Here is a 10,000-nt window from a genome sequence, read left to right as displayed (position 1 = left end):
TGACTGGAACATGTGAAGTAAAGCTCTACAGTGTCAGAGTTTTACCTGTCGTTGTTACATAATTGTTTTGTGAGAGAGGGCTGAGTGACACACACACACACACACACACACACACACACATTCAGGGAAATTAAGGTGAGGTTTTTACAGTGGAAATGGCTGTATTATCTAACTATTGTAAACCAAACCTACAACGACGTCAGGGCTGATTTCCCTGGAAGACTGTTGTGTCATTGTTCTAGGAAGTTCCTTCAGCTTGATATTTACTGTGGTTGTGTACGTTAAGCCACATAGTTAGAGTCAACCAATACCAACAGCTGCCTGTCAGTCTCACCTTTCTGCTGTCACATTCATTAAAACCAATTCTGTGATCTGTGGTTAAGATCAGTCGATTAGTTATGTGGAATTTCCGCTTTGGTTTCATTCCAACGGAACCTGACCATCAACTGTGGGTTCTACCGCGGAATTAGAACGCGTTCTAATTCTACGGTTTCCACGGTGATGGTGTGTTCCACTGGAACCAAACACTGCAGAATCCTAGCGATTTAGTTTGTTTCTTAGCCAGTCACATAACCTTCCATACCACTCTGACTTCCCTATAGGGTTGTGTTCTGAGCCCAACTGCCAACCTGTTATACAATCAGCTTCTATACGACAGTGAAATATACATAATTCTATATGACAGTTTAACTATTAGACAATCCATTCCTTAGGGTGCCTCCCGAATAGTATTCTATTCCCTACATAGCACACTGCTTTTAACCAGACCCCTATGGACTATAGAATGAGTAGGATACCATTAGGGACTCTTGTTAGCAGATCTACCTGTTGAGACAGACAAGTTATGTAAAAGTGTCAAAGGGATTACAATGAGTTGCTGAGTGTTGTAACTCTGCCCTGCCTCAGACTGAAACAGGAGGAGGAAGAGGAGGGTAGACCTTCCACTATCACGGCTCGTAAAAAAGTGATACATTTCATATCGTCTTTCAGTGATACTGACTGTAGTTTGTGATTGATTGCTATGTGTGTGTTCTGCCTGCCGTAAACGACAGTATTGCCAAGGTGCTTTCTGAACGAATGGAAGCGATGGGTGTTGTAGTGCCAGTTTACTGTGTAATTAATAATACTGTATGATTCCGGAGGTTCTAAAGGTTCCCGATGATGGATTCTAGTGTTCTGTATTCTATGATTTTTTTTAAACTACTACTGTCTCCTTGTACATATTGACTGTGACATTTGACATTGTCACACCGTTGATTCACCAGACCGTATTGGACGAGCAAATGCTTCCACTTTACACAATGCTTCACCCTTTTGACATAGAATGTGTTTCATATCTGTCAACACTTGCATGCAAGACTGTTTTAATACCGTTTTAATACCGTTTTAATACCGATTTTAATACGAACATTTAAAAACTTTTGAACTTTTTGAAAATATGAAATGTCTTTAAGTCTTTTTAAAAAACATGTTTTTTTTCTGTTGTTGAAATGAACGGACTTCATTCAAGGTTCTTTTGTAATAAATAGCTTTTTGCTTTTGAGTGTCGAGATTTTACGATGACTTATAAAATATTTTAAATATTTATACTAAATCACGAAGTCTCTGTCTGATCCTTTTACTGCACCTGCTGCCCTGTCTGGGGGCGTGTGTGTGTGTGTGTGGTCTCACCTGTTTTATGGGGATGAAGGGATGGGAGGGATGGAGGGGGTAGAGGAGTGGCGGTATGGAGGGATGGAGGGGTAGAGGAGTGGAGGTATGGAGGGATGGAGGGGTAGAGGAGTGGAGGGATGGAGGGGTAGAGGAGTGGAGGGATGGAGGGTAGAGGAGTGGAGGTATGGAGGGGTAGAGGAGTGGAGGTATGGAGGATGGAGGAGTGGAGGTATGGAGGGATGGAGGGGTAGAGGAGTGGAGGGATGGAGGGGTAGAGGAGTGGAGGTATGGAGGGGTAGAGGAGTGGAGGTATGGAGGGATGGAGGGGTAGAGGAGTTGAGGGATGGAGGGGTAGAGGAGTGGAGGTATGGAGGGATGGAGGGGTAGAGGAGTGGAGGGATGGAGGGGTAGAGGAGTGGAGGTATGGATGGATGGAGGGGTAGAGGAGTGGAGGTATGGAGGGATGGAGGGTAGAGGAGTGGAGGTATGGAGGGATGGAGGGGTAGAGGAGTGGAGGTATGGAGGGATGGAGGGGTAGAGGAGTGGAGGGATGGAGGGTAGAGGAGTGGAGGGATGGAGGGGTAGAGGAGTGGAGGTATGGAGGGTAGAGGAGTGGAGGTATGGAGGGATGGAGGGGTAGAGGAGTTGAGGGATGGAGGGGTAGAGGAGTGGAGGTATGGAGGGATGGAGGGGTAGAGGAGTGGAGGTATGGAGGGATGGAGGGTAGAGGAGTGGAGGTATGGAGGGTAGAGGAGTGGAGGGATGGAGGGGTAGAGGAGTGGAGGGATGGAGGGGTAGAGGAGTGGAGGTATGGAGGGGTAGAGGAGTGGAGGTATGGAGGGATGGAGGGGTAGAGGAGTTGAGGGATGGAGGGGTAGAGGAGTGGAGGTATGGAGGGATGGAGGGGTAGAGGAGTGGAGGTATGGAGGGATGGAGGGGTAGAGGAGTGGCGGTATGGAGGGATGGAGGGGTAGAGGAGTGGAGGTATGGAGGGATGGAGGGGTAGAGGAGTGGAGGTATGGAGGGGTAGAGGAGTGGAGGGATGGAGGGGTAGAGGTGGCGGTATGGAGGGGTAGAGGAGTGGCGGTATGGAGGGATGGAGGGGTAGAGGAGTGGCGGTATGGAGGGATGGAGGGGTAGAGGAGTGGAGGGATGGAGGGGTAGAGGAGTGGCGGTATGGAGGGATGGAGGGTAGAGGAGTGGCGGTATGGAGGGATGGAGGGTAGAGGAGTGGAGGGATGGAGGGGTAGAGGAGTGGCGGTATGGAGGGATGGAGGGGTAGAGGAGTGGAGGGATGGAGGGATGGAGGGTAGAGGTATGGAGGGATGGAGGGGTAGAGGAGTGGAGGTATGGAGGGATGGAGGGTAGAGGAGTGGAGGTATGGAGGGATGGAGGGGTAGAGGAGTGGAGGGATGGAGGGTAGAGGAGTGGAGGTATGGAGGGATGGAGGGGTAGAGGAGTGGAGGTATGGAGGGATGGAGGGGTAGAGGAGTGGAGGTATGGAGGGGTAGAGGAGTGGCGGTATGGAGGGATGGAGGGGTAGAGGAGTGGAGGTATGGAGGGTAGAGGGGTAGAGGTGGAGGTATGGAGGGTAGAGGAGTGGAGGGATGGAGGGGTAGAGGAGTGGAGGGATGGAGGGGTAGAGGAGTGGCGGTATGGAGGGTAGAGGAGTGGAGGTATGGAGGGGTAGAGGAGTGGAGGGATGGAGGGGTAGAGGAGTGGAGGTATGGAGGGGTAGAGGAGTGGAGGGATGGAGGGGTAGAGGAGTGGCGGTATGGAGGGATGACATCTAGTGTTGGGTTGTATCAGATTTCCATATCTTCATATCGTGTGTGTGTGTGTGTGTGTGTGTGTGTGTGTGTGTGTGTGTGTGTGTGTGTGTGTGTGTGTTCACGATACTCAACTATTTTGCCAATATAAACCAGATAATCAAATGTATACATTTCAAACCATCAAACTATTTATTGATCAAATATTACATTAATAAGTTCTAAACAAAGACCTGGGTCTCTTCATCAACAGAAGAATGTGATCTCCCTCTCAGCAAGATGGGAAACAGTCCTGACCCCAAACCATCCCTACACACACACACACACACACACCCTCACATACCATACACACACACTCTACACATGGTGTATCCATTTCAGCTGTGGTAGTAGTCATGAACACCAAACACGACAGCTGAATGACCCCTTCGTACTGCCTTACACGATCACGCACCCACACAATTCACACACACACACACACACACACACACACACACACACACACACACACACACACACACACACACACACACACACACTGTTAATCCACTCGACTACGGTACCCGGGTCTCGTCCGTAAACCGTTCTCCGTGACACCGCCCTCTGACCAGACAAAGAACAGGGGTCCTTAAAGCTCTGTGAGACAGACACGTCATGCACAACAAAAAGGCTCCCTTTGGGGGGGGGTGAAGTGTATTAGGGCCTTTGTTTACCAGAAACAGGGCATAAGTCCAAAGTAGCACCCTATCCCCTATGTAGCGCACTACATATTCTACAGAGCTCTGTGGGCCACGGTCAAAAGTAGGGTGCAATTTGGAACGCAGTGTGGGCAGTTAGAGCCAAATCCCCCCCTGTAGCACCAGCGAGACAAACAGACTATGACACAGACCCCTCTAGCTTAACCACGGACCGGAGAGAAAGGGTGATACACACCAGAGGCCAGCTGGAACAATAACTCCTGTCAACAAGCCTGAAAGTGTACATCCATGTCTACTGTATATGGGTCTTTCCAGAAACTAGGGTACCGGTACCTACACTGGACAACTTGTTACAGCTGTTGATAAATCATTGATAATAATCTGCCAATTTCTTTTAATGTCTTTACATTAAGATATAAAAGGGAATCCAAATTATTATAATTTAATTTTTATTATTATAATCAATATATTCAATAAAATTCACAAGTTCAATTTATAAAGTATGTTTAACCCTTTATTGTGGTTGGTGTCTTGATGAATTTGCATTTATGTATTTATGTAAGTTTGTAGTTATATAAAGTGTTAATCAGTTGAACCCTGTAATAACCGTGGATCTAGTTGTTTGTTTGTAAAGATATCCCCCAAATGAAATGTAAATGTAACATTTTGTTGTATCATGTTAAGCAGTGAACAATGTTTTCATTGGCACACAAATACAAAATAATAATAACTGCAATTTAAAAAAAAAATCAAATGCTTCTAACCCGAAAGAGTCACCTTACCTTGATATTTTACAAACCTGAATCGATAATTAATCATGAATAATTATGCATAATACTTGCTGGAATGCGCATTTGGTGAAAAGCTGTTGAATTACTCCATGATATTTTCACAGCTCACAAATTATCATTTGATCCCAGGAAGGAATTTTCTGAATGACAGCCAAGTGTTGAACCGATAGCGATAGCAACAAGTGTTTGAGAGAAACGTTCCAGAATATTTTGATGTCTCATTTGTAACGCCGGTGAAGACAGTTTTTTTTATTAAAATTGTATTTTAAATGTAACCTTTATTTAACTAGGTAAGTCAGTGAAGAACAAATTGTTATTTACAATGACGGCCTACACCGGCCAAACCCGGACGACGCTGGACCAATTGTGCTCCGCCCTATGGGACACCCAATCACAGCCGGGTTGTGATACAGCCTGGAATCAAACCAGGGTGTCTGTAGTAACGCCTCTAGTCCTGAGATGCAGTGCCTTAGACCGCTGCGCCACTTGGGAGCCCAACTCGTAGTGCCTGTATCAACCAACATTGGATCTAATATCCCTAGATAATTCAAATCAAATCAAATCAAATCAAATTGCATTAGTCACATGTGCGAATACAACCTAACCATGAAATGCTGAATTACGAGCCCCTAACCAACAATGCAGTTTAAAAAAAAATATGGATAAAAATAAGAACTAAAAGTAACAAGTAATTAAAGAGCAGCAGTAAAATAACGATAGCGAGACTATATACAGGGGGTACCAGTAAAGAGTCAATGTACGGGGCCACCGGTTATTTGAGTAATATGTACATGTAGGTAGAGTTATTAAAGTGACTATGCATAGATGATAACAACAGAGAGTAGCAGTGGTGTAAAAGGGGAGGGGGCAATACAAATAGTCTGGGTAGTTTAATTTAATTAGGTGTTCATCAGTCTTTTGGCTTGGTGGTAGAAGCTGTTAAAACCTCTTACCTCCACCCGGCACGCAGGCGTCCCATCTAGACATCTGGAAATGCAAATACGCTACGCTAAATGCTAATAGCACTCGTTAAAACTCAAACGTTCATTAAAATACACATGCAGGGTACTGAATTAAAGCTACACTCGTTGTGAATCCAGGCAACAAGTCAGATTTTTAAAATGCTTTTCGGCGAAAGCATGAGAAGCTATTATCTGATAGCATGCAACACCCCTAAAGACCCGCAGGGGACGTAAACAAAATAATTAGCATAGTCGGCGCTACACAAAATGCAGAAATAAAATATAAAACATTCATTACCTTTGACCATCTTCTTTGTTGGCACTCCTAGATGTCTCATAAACATCACTATTGGGTCTTTTTTCCGATTAAATCGGTCCATATATAGCCTAGATATCGATCTATGAAGACTGTGTGATCAAGGAAAAAAATAGCGTTTTATAGCAGCGTCATTTTTAATTAAAAAAGTTGACGATAAACTTTCACAAAACACTTGAAATACTTTTGTAATGCAACTTTAGGTATTAGTAAACGCCTCACACAGGAAGCGGCGCAGGTCCTAATCCAGGCACTTGTCATCTCCTGTCTGGACTACTGCAACTCGCTGTTGGCTGGGCTCCCTGCCTGTGCCATTAAACCCCTACAACTCATCCAGAACGCCGCAGCCCGTCTGGTGTTCAACCTTCCCAAGTTCTCTCACGTCACCTCGCTCCTCCGCTCTCTCCACTGGCTTCCAGTTGAAGCTCGCATCCGCTACAAGACCATGGTGCTTGCCTACGGAGCTGTGAGGGGAACGGCACCTCAGTACCTCCAGGCTCTGATCAGGCCCTACACCCAAACAAGGGCACTGCGTTCATCCACCTCTGGCCTGCTCGCCTCCCTACCACTGAGGAAGTACAGTTCCCGCTCAGCCCAGTCAAAACTGTTCGCTGCTCTGGCCCCCAATGGTGGAACAAACTCCCTCACGACGCCAGGACAGCGGAGTCAATCACCACCTTCCGGAGACTCCTGAAACCCTACCTCTTTAAGGAATACCTAGGATAGGATAAGTAATCCTTCTCACCCCCCTTTAAGATTTAGATGCACTATTGTAAAGTGACTATTCTACTGGATGTCATAAGGTGAATGCACCAATTTGTAAGTCGCTCTGGATAAGAGTGTCTGCTAAATGACTTAAATGTAATGTAAATGTTAATAATCGATCAAATTGATCACGAGGCGATGTATATTCTATAGCTGTACGTCTTGAAATAATGTCCGGGTAAATCTCAACCAAAATATCCGGTCGGAGACGGAAGAAATGGGCTGCCTCTTGTCCGTTTGACCAAGAAACAAATCCTAGGCAAAAGACAAGGCTGTTGACATCGTGTGGAAGCTGTGGGTATTGCAACCTCGGCTCCAGGTAATGTGGTTTCTATTCAACAATACATTCAAGTGGCGCATTGATATATTTTCCAGTTTTCAGTGATCAGATTTTCCTGCGCTTTTCGATGAAACACACGTTCTGCTATAGTCACAGCCGTGATTTAACCAGTTTTAGAAACGTCTGAGTGTTTTCTATCCACACATTCTAATCATATTCATATACTATATTCCTGGCATGAGTAGCAGGGCGCTGAAATGTTGCGCAAATTTTAACAGAAAGTTCGAAAAAGTAGGGGGTAGGATCAACAGGTTAAGAAGACTTGGCGCTCCGGTACCGCTTGCCGTGCAGTAACAGAGAGAACAGTCTATGACTATGGTGGCTGGAGTCTTTGACAAGTTTTAGAGCCTTCCTCTGACACCGCCTGGTATAGAGGTCCTGGATGGCAAGAAGCTTGGCCCCAGTGATGTACTGGGCCGTTCGCACTACCCTCTGTAGTGCCTTGCGGTCGGAGGCCAAGCAGTTGCCATACCAGGCAGTGATGCAACCAGTCAGGATGCTCTCGATGGTGCAGATGTGGAACCTTTTGAGGATCTGAGGACCCATGCCAAATCTTTTCAGTCTCCTGAGGGGGAATAGGTTTTGTCGTGCCCTCTTCAGGACTGTCTTGGTGTCCTTGGACCATGTTAGTTTGTTGGTGACACCAAGGAACTTGAAGCTCTCAAAATGCTCCACTGCAGCCCCGTCTATGAGAATGGGGGTGTGCTCGGTCCTCTTTTTCCTGTAGTCCACAATCATCTCCTTTGTCTTGATCACATTGAGGAGAGGTTGTTGTCCTGGCACCACACGGCCAAGTCTCTGACCTCCTCAATATATTCTGTCTCATTGTTGTCGGTGATCAGACCTACCACTCTTGTGTCATCGGCAAACTTAATGATGGTGTTGGAGTCATGCCTGGCCATGCAGTCATGAGTGAACAGGGAGTACAGGAGGGGACTGAGCACGCACCCCTGAGGGGCCCCAGTGTTGAGGATCAGCGTGGCAGTTGTGTTGTTACCTTCCCTTACCACCTGGAGGTGGCCCGTCAGGAAGTCCAGGATCCAGTTGCAGAGGGAGGTGTTTAGTCCCCGGGTCCTTAGCTTAGTGGTGAGCTTTGAGGGCACTATGGTGTTGAACACTGAGCTGTAGTCAATGAATAACATTCTCACATAGGTGTTCCTTTTGTCCATGTGGGAAAGGGCAGTGTGGATCTGTTGGGGCAGTATGCAAATTGGAGTGGGTCTAGGGTTTCTGGGATAATGGTGTTGATGTGAGCCATGATCAACCTTTCAAAGCACTTCATGGCTACAGACGTGAGTGCTACTGGTTGGTAGTCATTTAGGCAGGTTACCTTAGTGTTCTTGGGCACAGTGACTATGGTGATCTGCTTAAAACATGTAAGTATTACAGACTCGGACAGGGAGAGGTTGAAAATGTCATTGAAGACACTTGCCAGTTGGTCAAAGCATGCTCGCAGTACACAAACCCGGCGACCTTGTGAATGTTGACCTGTTTAAAGGTCTTACTCACATCGGCTGCGCAGAGTGTGATCACACAGTCTTCCAGTACAGCTGGTGCTCTCATGCATGTTTCAGTGTTATTTGCCTCGAAGCGAGCATAGAAGTAGTATAGCTCGTCTGGTAGGCTCATGTCATTGGGCAGCTCTCGGCTGTTCTTCCCTTTGTATTCTGTAATGGTTTGCAAGCCCTGCAATATTAGCTTCCAGGTTAGAGTCCCACTCCTTGAAAGCGGCAGCTCTAGCCTTTAGCTCGGTGTGGATATTGCCTGTAGTCCATGGCTTCTGGTTGGGGTATGTACGTACGGTCACTGATGGGAAAAAAACGTCATCAATGCACTTGTTTTTTTCCTCTAGATGCACATTTAACATGCTGATAGAAATTTGGTAAAACGGATTTAAGTTTCCCTGCATTAAAGTCCCCGGCTACTAGGAGTGCCGCCTCTGGGTGAGTGTTTTCTTGTTTGCTTATGGCAGAATACAGCTCATTCAATGCTGTCTTAGTGCCAGCATCTGACTGTGGTGGTATGTAAACAGCTACGACAAATACAGATGAAAACTCTATAGGTAGATAGTGGGGTCTACAGCTTATCATGAGATACTCTACCTCAGGCGAGCAATTGATTGAGACAACCTTAGATATCGTGCACCAGCTGTTATTTACAAAAATACATAGTCCTCCACATACTTTATAATGCTGTATATTACTGTATATCTCTAATACTGTGTAATACTTTATAATACTGTATATTACTGTATAATACTGTATATCACTGTATATTACTGTATATTACTGTATAACTCTAATACTGTATAATACTTTATAATACTGTATAATACTTTATAATACTGTATATTACTGTGTATTACTGTATAGTAGTGTATATCACTGTATATTACTGTATATTACTGTATAACTCTAATACAGTATAATACTTTATGATACTGTATATTACTATATTACTGTATAATACTTTATAATACTGTATATTACTGTATAATACTTTATATTACTGTATGTTTCTGTATATTACTGTATAACTCTAATACTGTATAATACTTTATAATACTGTATATTCCTATATTACTGTATAATACTGTATATTACTGTATAATAATGTATATCACTGTATAAATCTAATACTGTACATTACTTTACGATACTGTATATTCCTATATTACTGTATAATACTGTATATTCCTATATTACT

The 10,000-nt window shown here is 44.9% G+C and overlaps 1 protein-coding gene across 1 annotated transcript in view; it reads left to right on the top strand.

Annotated features, from left to right (window-relative positions):
* The window catches only part of LOC118381498 (hormonally up-regulated neu tumor-associated kinase homolog A-like), a 61,550-nt gene that overhangs the window by 35,689 nt on the left and 15,861 nt on the right, over nucleotides 1-10,000 (top strand). The gene's annotated exons all lie outside the window — the stretch shown is intronic.

Source organism: Oncorhynchus keta, chromosome 6 (genome assembly GCF_023373465.1).
Source record: "Oncorhynchus keta strain PuntledgeMale-10-30-2019 chromosome 6, Oket_V2, whole genome shotgun sequence".
NCBI classification, from domain to species: domain Eukaryota; kingdom Metazoa; phylum Chordata; class Actinopteri; order Salmoniformes; family Salmonidae; genus Oncorhynchus; species Oncorhynchus keta.
This window is presented reverse-complemented; position numbering and strand designations above follow the sequence as displayed.